Here is a 15,966-nt window from a genome sequence, read left to right as displayed (position 1 = left end):
TGGCCTCTGAGTGTTTGTGGGAGTACATAAGGGTTTTAAATAGAATCCCCATTCCACCGGAAAAATACGTGGGAGTCGTAAGTGTGTGTGTGTGTGTGTGTGTGTGTGTGTGTGTGTGTGTGTGTGTGTGTGTGGTCGACAGGGTACTGTTAAAAATGCATAGTTTACTCAGTAGACTCATATGAAGAGGGTGAAATACATTGAAAATTGTAAAAGTGATGAAATGAAGTTAGCGCTCACTGCGTATGCTTGTGTGTGTCGGTATTAATCTGCCACTCTAAATTATTCACGATCCATTTTGTTCACAGTGGGGTCTAAGCAGAGCAGCTAGTTGAACAGCTTCCCTGAGTTCTGCCACTTTTCTGCTTGCTTTCAAGGTTTTTTAATAAAAATAATGTTCAGCATCTGTACATTTATGTTTGTTTGGTCAAAGTAAATCTACATACAGTCAAATGACCTAGTTTGAAGCATTTAAACACAAGGAACACGCATGTATCGCTCAAAAACAATAAAAGACTAGGTGTTTCTAACCTTTTGACAGGCTCTGAACATTTGTCTCATTACATTTGGCAGTTTTGCTTAGCATCTTCATTTTGTTGAAGCCACCGATCATGGACCATGTTAATTATATAATGGAGGGCTTTTGGTTTGAATCTTGGTGAGATTGTTATTGGGTATGCATTTGTAAGAGGTGTATTGACGATACAAGACACAATTCAAAGGCACAGTCAATAACACCAACAAAGGTCAAAACACAGCAGGCATGACATTTTGAAACAGAAGATAGAATCCATCCATAATGCAATCAGGAATCAAGGCAAGGGTCGAAGCATACAAGTAGCAGGAACCTTTTACAAGGCACAGAATGTACTTGAACGTTCAGGTATGGAAGGACATCGCAAAAGTGCGATACTTGGACAGGCTTTGTATAGACTGTGACACAGGAAGTAGCGAGGATGTGCTTATTAGTAATCCAGGAGAGGGTGGTCTTTTACAGGTAGGTGTAATGTGATGTAATGTAAACACAAACATGGCTTTAAAATGCCGATTGGACCACGAGTAGACAGCTGAGACAACTCATATCTGGCATTGGAAAAGCATTTCCAATGGCCAAACCAGGTGTAAATATGTCCTTATATGGATATAGTTCCAATACTCAATATGTTGCAAAAAATATATACCGTATTTTTCGGACTATAAGCCGCTACTTTTTTCCCACGTTTTGAACTCCGTGGCTTAAACATCGAAGCGGCTTATTTATGAATTTTTCCTGGGTTTTTCCCGGTTTCACAGACTTCAAGCCAGAAAACTGAACCCCATAACATTAGACCAATGAAATTTCCAAATGGAAACGAAAAAACGCACCTCACCTGTGTTCTGAGCTGCAGGGCATCGGGCGAAAAAACTTTTTTTTAAACGCACGACGATGACTAAAGATAAACTCCCGAGAGAAATAGTTGTGAAAGGAAGGAGGAAGACAGTGAACAATGACTTTCTTGGTTGGCTACTGTTTAGATACAAGCCATATAAGCACAGACAGGTTTCCAAAACTCGTGCTTTTTTATTTTTCTTAGCAACATCGTTACAGCTTAGTCAAAGAAACTTAGAAGTGAGCATCAGAAAATAATAAGGGCATATTCCTCGGTCTTGCACACAAAAATGCGGCGGAGGCTATTCCCATAATACCGCTATGCTCCTAAAGGAAGCGCAACATATTTCACCCGTTACACCGTGTAACAGACACTGTCTTTTGTTAAAGCCTGTGTAAAGTTTATTAGTTTCAATGTAGACGGCTTATAGACAGGTGCGGCTTATTTATGTTTAAAATAAAAATCTTTGTCAAATTCTTATACATGGGTGCGCTTTATAGTCCGGAAATTACGGTAATGCTTTTAGAGCAGTATTTGCTGTTATGGTTGGTGCAAATAAGCAAAGGTGTGAGTTAAAATCCCCAGGTGGTAGAGTAAGGTCATTGCACCCTGAGCTTTATGCATCCACCAAATAAATAACTAAATAAAAAATTGGAATAATGGTTAAAATTTTTAATGATCATTTTTTTTAATTTAGTGATCAGAAGCTTTCATGATTCTGACCTTCACTTAGTAATTCATAATCATTCATGTACATTAAATAGAAAATATTTATAACAGCTGTGCATAAGATTCATGTGTGCTTTCTGTCCATCACATTTCACATTTGCTGTTACCTTCACTCTTCTGGGAAGAAGTCCCACAAAATTTTGCAGTGTAATGGTGGAGATTAGTGCTTATTCAGCCAAAATCGTGTTCAGATGTAGGTGATGTGACCAGGTGCTTTCAGTGTACCAATTCATCCCAAAGGTGTTCAGTAGGGTTGAGGTCAGAGCTCTATAGCAGGCCGCTCAAGATCTTCCACACCACGCCTCTCAAGATCTTCCACTCCAGCCCATGTAAATCATATCTTAATGGAGCTCACTTTGTGCATGAAGCATGTCATGCTGGAACAGGTTTGGGTCTCCTAGTTAAAGTAAAGGGGAAATTTAATGCTAGCACATCCAAAGACGTCCAATAAATTGTGCGCCATCAACTTTCTGTTAATAGACTGGGACTAGAAAAAGCATATGTGGGAGTCAGGTGTCCCAACACATTTGTCTACATGGTGTAGCTTCAACATTTGATCGTTACCTGCCAGCATATGGCAAGATGACTCTCTTTGAACTCCCTCTCAGCCACCTTGCGTGAGCTCCTTTCAGTTTCTAATCCTTACGGGCAAAATCAATGGCTTTGGTCACGTTTCCTTATCGGTGTGGAGCAGTGTTACAGCTTTAAAGCATCTAAACACGCTGCTTGTGGGTTGAATGAAGGAGAGCAGTGTGAGAGAGAACTCCATTAGAAGAGCGTTAAAACTCAATAATCTCCCTATCTGAGTGGCCTGTGCCCACCGGCTACACACACCCAGGCGGCGTAATTAAGTCTAAACGGCCCTTATGACTGCATAGATCTCTTTAAATGAAGGAGCTAATGGCAGTAGGGTGCTGATCTAATTTAGCCACTGGGAGCTGGTCAAACAGAATTTGGAGGATGGAGAAGCGAGAGAGCGAAAAGGCATAAATAGAAAATGTGGGTTTTAAACAAAGAGACAAAAAGAAACAGCCTTCGTAATGCTCTGTGGTAGAAAATAAATAAAGAAAGAAAGAAACTGCGCTTACTTTCTGCTAATAAGTCCACTAAGAATGACAATCAAATCAATAATAAATGCGTTTTTTTCTCAGTGCAGCAGAGTTCAATTGGGACAGGTTGGTTGAAAAGTGGAACAGAGATTTTGTAATTAAGTGGTATTGAACACAAACATACATTGTTGTCCATTGACACATCTGCTGAGACTGCATTTCATGAAAACCCCCCACAAATACCTTAATATACACTGACTCTCTGAGAAGTACCTTTTATTACATTGCTCTTGCTGATTCAGAGAACCAGTGAATGTTTTTATGACTGGCTCTGCTTTGCAACCTGTTTAACAGATAAATCGCTATATAATCCAATGTGGGACTTTCCTAACGCTCAGTCAGACAATTAGAACAAACTTGGATCGTCCTAGAAGTTTTACTTTGCAAGTCGTTTTTATCATAGTGTCCATCTATACAACTCGACAAAAGCAATGCTCAGTGTTTGCACAGTGTAACACATCAGTGCTAGCTATAGGCAGAGCAGGCAATTGCGCTAATTTTGCGCCACGGACCGACCTTCAAGGTTTGGTGGATAAATACAACAAAATAAAATGATACGACCATAGAAACTGGTATTTTCTAAATATAATAATAAACGTAAATCCACTGTGTTGTTTATTTTGCTCGCTTGGGGGTTTAAATTTTAGCTGTAATGTATTATGTGTTAGCGGCCGGAGCAGCCACTTTAAGAAGGTAGCGGATGGAGGTAAAACATGTGGCCGAGGCATCATGACATGCATCAAGAGTGAGTCATAGACAGATGTGGTGGAGAGAATCCGGTCATTTTCCAAAATAAAACATTGTTCAGAATCAAATAATAAAAAAACGGAAATAATGTAAGTTGTATGTATTCTTTCTGTGCGGCCCGGTACCAATTGGCCGGGGGCTAGGGACCACCGTTCTAGTTCACCAATCAAGACTGTAAGACTAGGCACTTTGTCAATTGGCTATAAAATAACTGCCACTTACCTGAAATGTAACCATTTAACATCACAGTTTAAATGTGGGTCCCCACCCCCTGAATGCATGAAGAGGCAGTGATGAAAAAATCCTGAAAACCTGAAAGCACCAAAACGAACGCATTCCTCGGGGGCTGGTAAGTGAGAAGCTAAACAGAGCCTCATCTTGCTGATCGACGTCAGCGCCATTTGAAGATGGATTGTTATTTGCAGCCGGTTTATTCCAAAACAGCGCAAACACCCTGCATTAAGACTTTGTCGACTGTGCAGTGACATTTCGTCAGGAACCGACTTTCAAAATACTAAAGAAAAAGTAAACGTTTGTAAATAAAAACAGCAATTGCAGCTACGTGTCTATGGCCAAGGAATAAGAAGGGCTGGTCGAGACGACCTTTCATAATTTTTTTTTCTTTTCTTTTTTATAGTGTTGACCTTAATTAATATGCACATCTATGTAAATACATAATATGCATATTTAAAAGTACTGATAACAGGTTTTGTATAATTAAAAAGGTTAGAAATTATATTTGTTTCAAGTGCTTTGTATTTACTCTTAAAGGTGGAGGAAAGGAGGCCTGGGGGTCTTCTATATAAATTTTGCTCAGAGCTTTTAAATGCCTTAAACCTGCCCTGAATGCATGTTTTTAATATGGATTTTCAAATACAGTTTTTTCTTCAACGTCTCCATCAACTCCTACAGTATGAAGACACAACCAGGTTTCATAGTCTAACGAGCACATACAGGTTTCTTTCAAGTAGGATAGCTCCATATGCACACACAGCTGTTGAGTGTGATAACCGGTGACAAACATAGCGCTGAACTCGAAGCTGTTTTCCTGCACTCTCTCCGCGTAGCACTTTATTATTAACACTGATGCTGTGGGCAGATGTAAAGATCTAATGAGGCACGAAAAGATGCCGTTATGTTCATTAACCTGGGGGTCGTTCCTGAAAAGAGCACAGCCCATTACCTAATGACACCGCTGTTGTTCGGCTCGCTAGAGTGTGTGTGTTTGTGTGGGTGTTTGTGTGTGTCCTACTGGTGAGTGAGGCAATGCCCTCGTGAAACAGCTGCAAATAGCACGGTCTAATTCAGGGGGAAAATCGCGAGGCGAACTCACTCCACAGTTGTAATTTGCTGGCATACGAACGTGCCCACTCCTACATGCACACCTCTCAAACATGCCTTAGGACTGGTGTGGGAAGAGGGTGTGAAATAGCTCATGTGGAAAAGGAAGTAGTCGTGGAGACGCAGGAGCCATGTTTGCCCACTATGTATAGTGTGTGTATAATGGATGGTCTATATATCATGTTTAAAACATCAGAATGGGATGTCAGGGACTTTGGTCATGGTCCTCGATGCCAGACAGGTTTGATTCTTTGACCCACAAATCTGGAATTTTCATACACACTAGGGTATCTACTTGTCTCTATAAGTTTTCAAAACATCCAGCAACTAGTTCTGCAGGTGAAAACTGCATGCTGTAAATTAATTACTCTTAACATCTGTGTTGAGGAGAAAAGCAATTCAAAAGGAACAGCACATCAAATGTGGGGCTGTGGGAGGATGATGTGAAATAGCTCATGTGGGAAAAGGAGGTAGTTGTGGAGACAAACGAGCCATGTTTGTCCATTAGGTATTGTGTGTGTCTAATTTGTATCGATATGATTCATAAAACAACAGAATAGAAACAATTCTCTGTGTCTTTGGCCATGGTTATTGACACTAGATAGGTTTGATGTTAGCTCGGATCAGCAAGTCTTCCCAGATTTACATGCCCAACAAGCTCTACATCTGGTGTCTCTAAAAACAGTGCAGGAAATATTAAAAGTATAAAAACGAGAGACAAGAGATACCATCGAGGAGAATCTACAGGCTCTTTTGAGCTGATTGAAAGGCTATGTTAAATAAAATAATAACTCTTTACAACCACGTTGAGCTGAAAATCATTTAAGGAGGAGCAGCATGTCAAACTTGGTGATGTTTCAGCCAAGAACTAAAATCTCAGGCTATGGAGGGCAGACATGAAACGACATGGAAGAGGTGAATATTGTAAAAAAAAAAAACTAGTAACATTTGTCTAATCTTCTGTCCAGTGGATGCTGCTGAATCCGATTTATGTAATCTGCATTCAGTGGCACCACATTAGCCCTATACACAAATACACACAAAATATAAGAATTCATTTTGTAAAGGTCAATAGTAAGTAGGTTTTTTCTGACCCTGGATGATGAATTAAGACATTTTTAAATGCAAGTGGCTAAGTGAATAAAAATAAAGAGTGAAGCCTGAATACATAATATTCTGGCCTGGGTGCCTGAATTTCATTGGCTCTGTACATGTACTTTGCACAATGACAATAAAGTTGAATCTAATCTAATCTAATCTGATATAATCTAAAGGGTTTAGGATCTGAAAATCCATTACTGTTGAAGTGACAAATTTTTGATCTGAATGCAAAAAGCACTGGTTTTTCAACCGACACAAAAAGTAGTCGTTAGCATTCGTCAATGTTTTGAGAAAAAAGACATTATAAGAGGTATGAGAGATGCGGCGTGCTTTTGGAATTACAATGTTAGAAGTCTAGTCAGAAATCTTCTGCAGCTCTAGAGGTTAAAAAAAACTTTTCTGTCTAATGGGAGCAATTTTTCAGCGTTACGGGTTACCAGCCAGGGGAATTTCTTGATTGATCAGGTTGATTAACCATAGCAGGTCACTGGACTCTTGTGTTTAAGTAAGTTATTGATTGATAAATATTGATACTGATTTAAGAGATACTGATTAATGATTTGTGACCAGACCCAACCTGTTTACTTGTGGGAAAAAAATGAATCTTCATGACCATTTGCCACATTACAGAGTAATTACAATGCCCCCCCTCTTTCCACCCATAATACCTGTAGGGTAGTAGACAAGCTGGCCCCTTCTTTTATCCTTAGGCTTCTGATGCCATTCCATCACTCTGGCCCTGTAATCACTCTTGATGGAGCTGTTTGTGCTCAAACAGGGGCGTTTGCAGAGCAATTAAGGGCAGGGAAGGAGATAAAATAACACGCCCCCCTGCGGTATCCCTGTCGTCTACTGGAATATATATCGCTTTCCTCCCGCAGCCCGAGAACAGATCTGCTCTTTCCTCCTACGGAGACACAGTGCGTCTCGTTCTTTCCGGCAACTCGGTCAGATGTAATCAGAAGTTTTTGTAACGAAATCCTCGCAAACGTTTATATAACAATCCCAGCTCGGTTAGTGGGTGGATCGGGAACAGTCATAGTGTTCAGTTCGGTGTTTCATGTGGAGAATTTTTGTCTAAAAAAAACGACAGGATCTGCAACTGGGATGCAATTCATATGTCATGGATTTCACTGCTCAGCGTGGGTTTTTTTTGGGGGGGAACAGAGAAAATCCGATTAACTCCGATTGAATAGTAAAACAAATTAGTGTGTTATGACAACACAATGCAGAGGATTTGTGTTTAGGGGTGTCGCTAATGCCGCTGTATTTGCATCTGTATTACTATCTGTTTATTTAGTGCTCCATATGTTCAGATTTGTATGTAGACTAAAGCAGAAGGTGCTGACTTTGGCCATGCTTGTTGATGCCAGACAGGTTGGATACTGGGATCAGCAAATCTCCTGGTATTTGTATGCACAACACTCTCTAGACGCCATGTCTTCAAAATGGTGCGGGGGGAAAAAAAACAGCGAGAGGCAGTTCCACAGACGGAAATAGCTTGTTGATGAGAGATAAAAGATGTCAGGAGAATCTACAGGCTGTTTTGAGAGGATAGGAAGGCTATGTTTACTTATATAATCATTCTTTACAACCGTGTCGAGCAGAAAAGCATTTCAGAAGGAACAGCATGTCAAACGTAGAGGTGTGTCAACCAAGAACTGGAATCCGAAGCTATGGTGGGCATAGGAGACAATGGAGAGCATAATAGTGAAAATTAGATTTTCTTCATGAACCTTTGACACACTCTATAAAATCGAATCCAAATATTCAAGTGTTCTTTTTTTGTATGTCTATATGGATCTGTTTTTAGTGTGCTGTCTGGTTAATCTGAATAATGTACGCATATCTGTTTACTTGCTAGCTACTACAAGCCACTACGTAGTGCCAATGATGTATTATTTCTTTCTCTTCAATTTGTTCAGCTACCAATTCCCAACCAACAGAAAGCTGTCCTCATGCAATATCATATGAAAGCTGGGGAGGCTAAACATGTGCGTCCTATGAGACACATGACACAACCCAAATGCATCCGTTTTTTTTCCCGGGATTCTGCTCATGCTGCATCACAGGGCAACATAATGCACTTGAAAGAAAATGCAATTTACTCTTTTCTGCATACATAAGCTTACAGCCAGGCACGATTGGCTATTAACTCTTGTATCTACGCTTGTATCTTGAGATTTTGGCTTTTTTCTAGTGATGTATTGTTTTTAAACAACTTGCTACCACAATCCCTGGTGTATTCCACCCTGTCTGTGTAATAAGTTTAGAAAGGTGAGCAATGACTAGTGTAGTTTGGTTACAATGATAAAGTAATTCAACTCTGAACTGCAGAAAGCTTTTTTTTTTTTGGCGCTGTGAGCTGCAAACTGAAAAATAAGGAGCAAACGGAACTAAGCAGCAGGATGATAAGCTCTGGATATTTAAATTGCTGTAGTAAATGTCAGTAGAAAAAAAACAATTGATGTAATGCATAGAAATTTCTAAATGTACTCATGTACAGTGTGTTGTCCTTTCTATTCATACTTTGGCTTTATTTACATTTTAGCCATTGCTGTATTTAGCTTGTACACGATGCTTAGCCAATGCTTAAACGTAGCTGGCTGGATACAAGTGTGTAAAAAGGCACATCTGGGTATATAAACATAAGGCAGACAATCCAAAACCCTAGATTAGCAAATAAAAAAATTAGGAATCAAAACATGACGTGAATCCTGTGAAATCGATGCAATAAACAAAGACTTTGTATTCGACATGTAAACAAAAAAGAACTGAACTGAAGTGTGTGTGTGTATATATACAGTACAGACCAAAAGTTTGGACACACCTTCTCATTTAAAGAGTTTTCTTTATTTTCATGACTATGAAAATTGTAGATTCACACTGAAGGCATCAAGGGCTATTTGACCAAGAAGGAGAGTGATGGGGTGCTGCGCCAGATGACCTGGCCTCCACAGTCACCGGACCTGAACCCAATCGAGATGGTTTAGGGGTGAGCTGGACCGCAGAGTGAAGGCAAAAGGGCCAACAAGTGCCAAGCATCTCTCGGGGAACTCCTTCAAGACTGTTGGAAGACCATTTCAGGTGACTACCTCTTGAAGCTCATCAAGAGAATGCCAAGAGTGTGCAAAGCAGTAATCAAAGCAAAATGTGGCTACTTTGAAGAACCTAGAATATGAAATTTTTCAGTTGTTTCACACTTTTTTGTTATGTATATAATTCCATATATAATTCCACATGTGTTAATTCATAGTTTTGATGCCTTCAGTGTTAATCTACAATTTTCATAGTCATGAAAATAAAGAAAACTCTTTGAATGAGAAGGTGTGTCCAAACTTTTGGTCTGTACTGTACATATATATACCGTATATACACCAACCAGGCATAACATTATGAATGGTGAAGTGAATAACACTGATTATCTCTTCATCACCTGTTAGTGGGTGGGATTTATTATGCAGCAAGTAAACATTTTGTCCTCAAAGTTGACGTATTCGAAGCAGAAAAAATGGGCAAGTGTAAGGATTTGCGCGAGTTTGACAAAATGTGATGTCTACACGACTGGATCAGAGCATCTCCAAAACTGCAGCTCTTGTTGGATTTTCACGATCTGCAGTGGTCAGTTTCTGTCAAAGGTGGTCCAAGAAAGGAACAGTGGTGAACCTGTGACAGGATCGTGGGCGGCCAAAGCTCATTGATGCACGTGAGGAGTGAAGGCGGATCCGTGCGATCCGATCCAACAGACGAGCTTCTGTAGATCAAATTGCTAGAGAAATTAGTGCAGTTAATAAAAAACTCCCTTTGATGGTATGAGGAAGAAACCTTGAGGAACCAGACTCAAAAAAGGGAACCAATCCTCGTTTGGATGATATCAAGAGTGTGATTATAAAGCTTTAAAATGTGTGTATTAATTCTAAAGAGCTTCACTAAAAAAAGGAACAAATCTGCTAGTGTCTCGACAGATGTTATTGAACAGGTGGAAATGTTCTTCGCATAATATTTCTTTTTCTGCACTTCTAGGTTTGAAATCCCCAAGGCGAGGATTTTCTTCATAAACTTTCACTAGGGAACAAGAAGACTTCTGGTAAGGCTTTAAAGGATGTCTTCTCTTTCCTGTTTTTCTTTTTTTTTTTGCCATCCAGTTGTGCATATGCACTCCCACAAAATATTACCTGTAACATAATTTTTTTCCCTTTACTTTCGAATTCAGTAGTAAACAAGCAATAGTCTGACATTTGTAACCAGATGCTATCTATAAAGGGATGCATTAGCTGCACTCATAAAATATTGATTATCACACATTTTTTCTATGATAATGGCTTTGGGTTCATTCCCATTAAACCCTTCAGAGTCTGCATTTCGGCTCCGTGCACAGACGCTTTTATCCTGCTTAGATTGGAATTCATGGTACATTTGCTCTGAGCTGCTTACAGTTTTCCTCTCAGCAGCGTACAATCTTGTAAAAGAGGATGAGTGGTTTTGAAATATTTTGGGGAAAAAAAATCTACCAAATATAAGTCTATTGTGACATAATGTTTCATCCATTTCTTTCAAAGGAGACATTGGACAGCTTTGATAAATACGGCTCACTCTGTAGGTATATTTTAATGGCACATATTACTTTTGTGTGCAGTCTTTACCATTTATATTACTGAAAGTAATGTTGCGGTCAACAACAGGCACATTTCATTGTACAGCATGTACTAAGTGTTTTAGTTCGTAGCATTCACAGGTTTAGTTGATAATGGTTTGTTGCTGATATAGAAAAGCTTTCAGAACTTACAGAGAACATGAATTTTCAGTAGCATATCCTATACCTCTGAAAGGATTACCTAGTCAGCAGACCAGAGTGGTATAAAAGCTATGATTATCTTTACTTAACATATATTTCATTTATCTAAGTTTAAGATTTCCAGGGCATAAGATTAACTATATGGACAAAGGTTTATAGACACTTCACCATTAATTTTGTATCTGCTTTTTGAACATTCCACATTTACTGTTCTAATAATCTCCACTCTTCTGGGAAGAGGTTCCACTAGATTTTGGAGTGTACTTATGGAGATTTGTGCTCATTCACCCACAAGGGTGTTAGTAAAGTCAGGTACTGATGTAGGTGAGGTGAGGAGGCCTGGGGTGCGTTCCAATTCATCTCAAAGGTGTTCAGTATGGTTGAGGTCAGAGCTCTACAACAGGCCACTCAAGATCTTCCACTCCAAATCACAAACAGCATATCTTAATGGAGCTGGCTTTGTGCACAGGGGCATTACCATGCTGGAACAGGTTTTGGGTCTCCTAGTTCAAGTGAAGGGGAAGTTTAATGCTACCTCATTCCAAAGACATCTTATAGAATTGTGTGCCTTCAGCTTTGTGGTATCAGTTTGGGGAAGAAACACATATGACTGGATAAATGTATGATAGCCAAAAAAAAAAAAAAAGCAAGAATAACTTTATTTTTTTTAACACATGGACCATGCATAATATGATGGGGAAAAAGTCAATTTTAAATCCTGCTTTGCACCCTAAAGTACCTAATGCTTTACTATATATTCTCGGTTAGGCAATGTTAATAGTAATGAAATATAGAAGAAGAAAAAATATTGGACTATATTATTATTATTATTATTATTATTATTATTATTAGTAGTAGTAGTAGTAGTAGTAGTAGTAGTAGTTGTAGTTGTAGTTGTAGTAGTTGTAGGTTTCCTGGTGGTCTAGTGGTTAGGATGCGGCATCCAGCGTAAAAACATGTGCCAAATCAAACGTGCGGATGATCCTACCCTGTTTGCTGTTAAGTTTTTATTCACTCATTAATAGTAAGGAAAGATGTAAAGAAATGTAGTTGAGTAAAAAATAAGATATTTGATCTTGAAATGTAGTGAAGGTAAAGTCAACGTCTCCCCAAATGGGAAGAGTAAAGTACAGACAGGCGAAAAAGCTGCTTAAGCAAAGTAGCAAATTATATATACTTTGTTACTGCGTACCACTATATTACACACACTTAAACTACCACCACCACTACTACTACTACTAATAATAATAATAGATTTTTCTGGGAATTTCCAGGGTATGTGCAGGGTACGAACAGAGAACATTAGGTATTGATCTATTAAAAAATAAAATCTGTGATATATACCGTAATGGCTAACGCTAATGGTTATCATTTGTTCAGAATAGCATGCTCTTGCTCTTCTTACGGCTTTCGTGTTTGTGGTGCTGAGAGAAAGAATTATTGGTTGAACCGTTTTGCAGACATGCAGGTAATTATCCCTTTGGTGTTTGTTGTGGTCTGTTTTATCCCATAATCCCTGGCTAGCCTTCGGCTTCAAAGAAGCTGATCGAGGACAAAGGGTTTTAGGGAGGTGGCAGGGGTTTGGCTGATGCTGTCAGGGAGGCGTAAGGTGAGGTCAAGCACACAAAAGCAGGCTAGCGTTTTGAGAGTCATGTGTACTGAACTCAGGAGGTAATGGTGTGACCTCCACTGCCTCGCATTCCCTTCCCCCATCATCTGGGACTTGCTCAGTTTTCTGACGCTCCCACAGAGATTAGGCCGTGTGTTTGGGGGGGAGTAAAAGAGTGCTGAACACACATTTCACATGCCAGACTTAAACAAACCTAATACTTATTTTCACACACCAAAGAGCAAAACATTAAGTTAGATAAATATGCTGGGAATGGTCTAATGATTACTTATATTCATACCACACCCTGACTGAGTGCTTGAATCTGATTGGTCAGGAGGTGTTTATCCATTTTCTGTGACAGCAGCTTTTATATTTATTAAAAAAGAAAAAATGGTGTAAGACCAAGATAACAGTGTGAGCAGATTTAGTTAGAATGGATGGTCTTTTTACTTTGAATAATAATCTATATTAACATTTAAAAAATGCTTAATTTTGTTCATTTAGTTTTTAAGTTTAAAAAAAGTGCACTGGATGGTTGAAGGAAAACAAGAAAGGAAGGATCACGTTCGGTTTATTTTCTTTGTATTTTAGATTTAAGATAATCGATTGCTCACCTGAGAAATTTGCTATGAGAAAGGGTTGCCAGATCTCCACAACAGAAGCATCCCACTGATTAAAAGACCGTATTATTATACACTGTACTGGACCTCAGTATGGGTAAATAGCACACCTGGTAACATTCGCTCAAACAACACAAGTGGCGCTAATTTACACCTGCTGCTAATTCTCTCAGTGTTTAGCACTAAGAATAATACAGGTAATCAACCACACAGATTTCATATACTCTTTTGTCATGCCTACAAAGTTAAATGTCTATCATTTTGTCTAATAATAATCTTCAAACCAAGGCATTAAAGGTGTGATCTTGGTGCTTAAATATCAAGAAGAAGGGAGTGTCCCAAACGAGTGTCCTGAATCTTATACAGGGTCATCTGAGTAGAAAGAGTGCAGAATGGTGGTGACTAGGGGCAGCAATATGAGCTTTGGACCCCTGACAGGTTAATGTTCCGGGCCCTCCTCCCTGGACAATTTTCATTCTTTTGCATAATTACTTCCTCTTGAGCCTCTTTTCTGCTTAGAGCCTGGCAAATTCCACACCCCTTTATGGCACCCATGATGGTGGCTCGTTTCAAGCCTTTGGAGATTTGTTTGTGTTTGAAGGACTATGAAAATCAGGTGACGTGATTCACGTGCTGGTACCGAAAAGCTCTCAGTTCACTCGAGTGGCATACTTCAGCCCGGCATGCTTCCACTCTACTGACTAAGCCGTTGAAAATACTTTCTCTTCCGTCTGCTCTGATGTGGCTACAGGCCTTCATAAATATATAAAAGCACACTACCTTTCTTTTTTTTTCTTAGAATGAAATAAACTCTGTTTCTTAGAGATACTGTAAGTTCAGATAAGGTCTTTGAAAGACCAACTTTAGATCTATATTTTTTTCTTTAAAGCTGGTAGCAGGAGATCATCAGATGTGTTCTTTAATCTGAAATGTTTGAAACCAGTACAAAATGCACTTTCTAAGCATCGAATGTTCCTGTTTTGAACGTGTCATGGCTAAGCGTGCCTTTTTACACATTTGCTTCTGCACTTCTGTTATCAATTTTACATTAGAAGTAAATGAAATTCTGTCGCAGCTTGTGGATCTTCATAACTCGAAAAACAACTCGAAAGTGCTTATGTGGTAAAATTACTAGTGTAAAAAGACACCGTGAGCCAACAGCGAGTGTAGGAGAGGCTGACCTAGTTGGCTAATGACAGATAGGTGTGATGATGGGGCATGAGGAAGAGTTGGGTTTCAAAGGTGTCTTGTTTTACTGCTATACCATGAAGAATGGCGTGTTAAATGACGCTACTAGGAGGTAAGGATAAGCTCACAGATCACTGAAACAGTAACAGGGGTGTGGGCAAGGACAAGGCCAGTGACGGTGTGGATAACCTTACATAGCATACGGCAAATAATAAACAGTTTATGCTTACAGGGACTTGTTTTTAACATTTACAAACTACATAAATGCCTCCTATAAATGCCATGGCATTCAGTGCTTTGCATGAATTAGGCAAATACGTTGCACATCCATCGAGAGTGCCTACTTTGGATAACCAGTCCAAATTGAAGCATATATACTAATAAATAGGTCAGTGCTTCTATCTATATACACTGATCAGGCGTGACGTAACGGCATTATAACATTATGAACGATGAGTGAATAACACTTATTATATCTTCATCATTGCACCTGTTAGTGTGTGGGATAAATTGGGTAACAAGTAAACATTTTGTCCTTAAATTTGTTAAAAGCAGGAAAAATGGGCAAGTGTAAGGATTTGAGTGAGTTTGACAAGGACCAAATTGTGATGTCCAGACGACTGGGTCAGAGCATCTCCAAAACTGCAGCTCTTGTGGGATGTTCCTGGTCTGCAGTGGTCAGTGTTCTATCAAAAGTGGTTCAAGGAAGGAACAGTGGTAAACTGGTGACAGGTTCATGGGCAGCCAAGGCTCATTGATGCAAAAGCCAAGGCTTTTGTTTTCCCACTGTTTTCAGTACTGTTTGGTTTTGTGTAGGTCATACAGGGTTTAACCTTCGGCTTAGTTGTTATGTTCTCCTCCCATTTTTGAGTGTGTGTATGTCTTAAATAGCTCCTAAGGGACCTATAAACTTGTGTGAGGAAATGTAAGAACAGAAGAACATCAGTTGGGGTATGAAATATGTGTGTTTAAAGACTTGCAGCTGTTTCTGAGAGCAAAAAGTCATATCCAGTAGTTTTTTAGTATGTTTACATTGTAAAGGCCACAAGGTTTTATTTTAGTATTGTTTTTTAGTATTTGTTGAAAGATCATGGGATTAAATACATGACAGCAAGGACTGCAGGTGAGATCGCTCCACAGTAACCCTTGTTGGGCCTTTTAAGCAAGATTCTTTACCCCTTAAATGTTAGGATTAGATTCATATCAAGAGATAGAGCTGGTTTTGATTACATCAATTACTTGTAAAAAAAAAAAAAAAAAAACCCACTATTGACAATAGAATGCGTAACAGGATGCATCTGTGTTCAATCATTTATCGATTCTTGGACAAATCCCAGAATCATAACCCCTTGAC

The 15,966-nt window shown here is 39.2% G+C and overlaps 1 protein-coding gene across 1 annotated transcript in view; it reads left to right on the top strand.

Moving 5' to 3' along the window:
- Positions 1-15,966, top strand: part of large2 (LARGE xylosyl- and glucuronyltransferase 2) — an 82,232-nt gene that overhangs the window by 14,826 nt on the left and 51,440 nt on the right. Inside the window, exon 2 of the mRNA XM_046864917.1 lies at positions 10,421-10,484. The gene's annotated coding sequence lies outside the window, so the exon portion shown is untranslated. The remainder of the gene's footprint in view (positions 1-10,420; positions 10,485-15,966) is intronic.

The sequence above is a fragment of the Silurus meridionalis genome, chromosome 13 (assembly GCF_014805685.1).
Source record: "Silurus meridionalis isolate SWU-2019-XX chromosome 13, ASM1480568v1, whole genome shotgun sequence".
Taxonomy (NCBI): Eukaryota; Metazoa; Chordata; class Actinopteri; order Siluriformes; family Siluridae; genus Silurus; species Silurus meridionalis.
The sequence above is the reverse complement of the archived record's forward strand: the minus strand, read 5'-3'. Positions and strand labels throughout refer to the sequence as shown.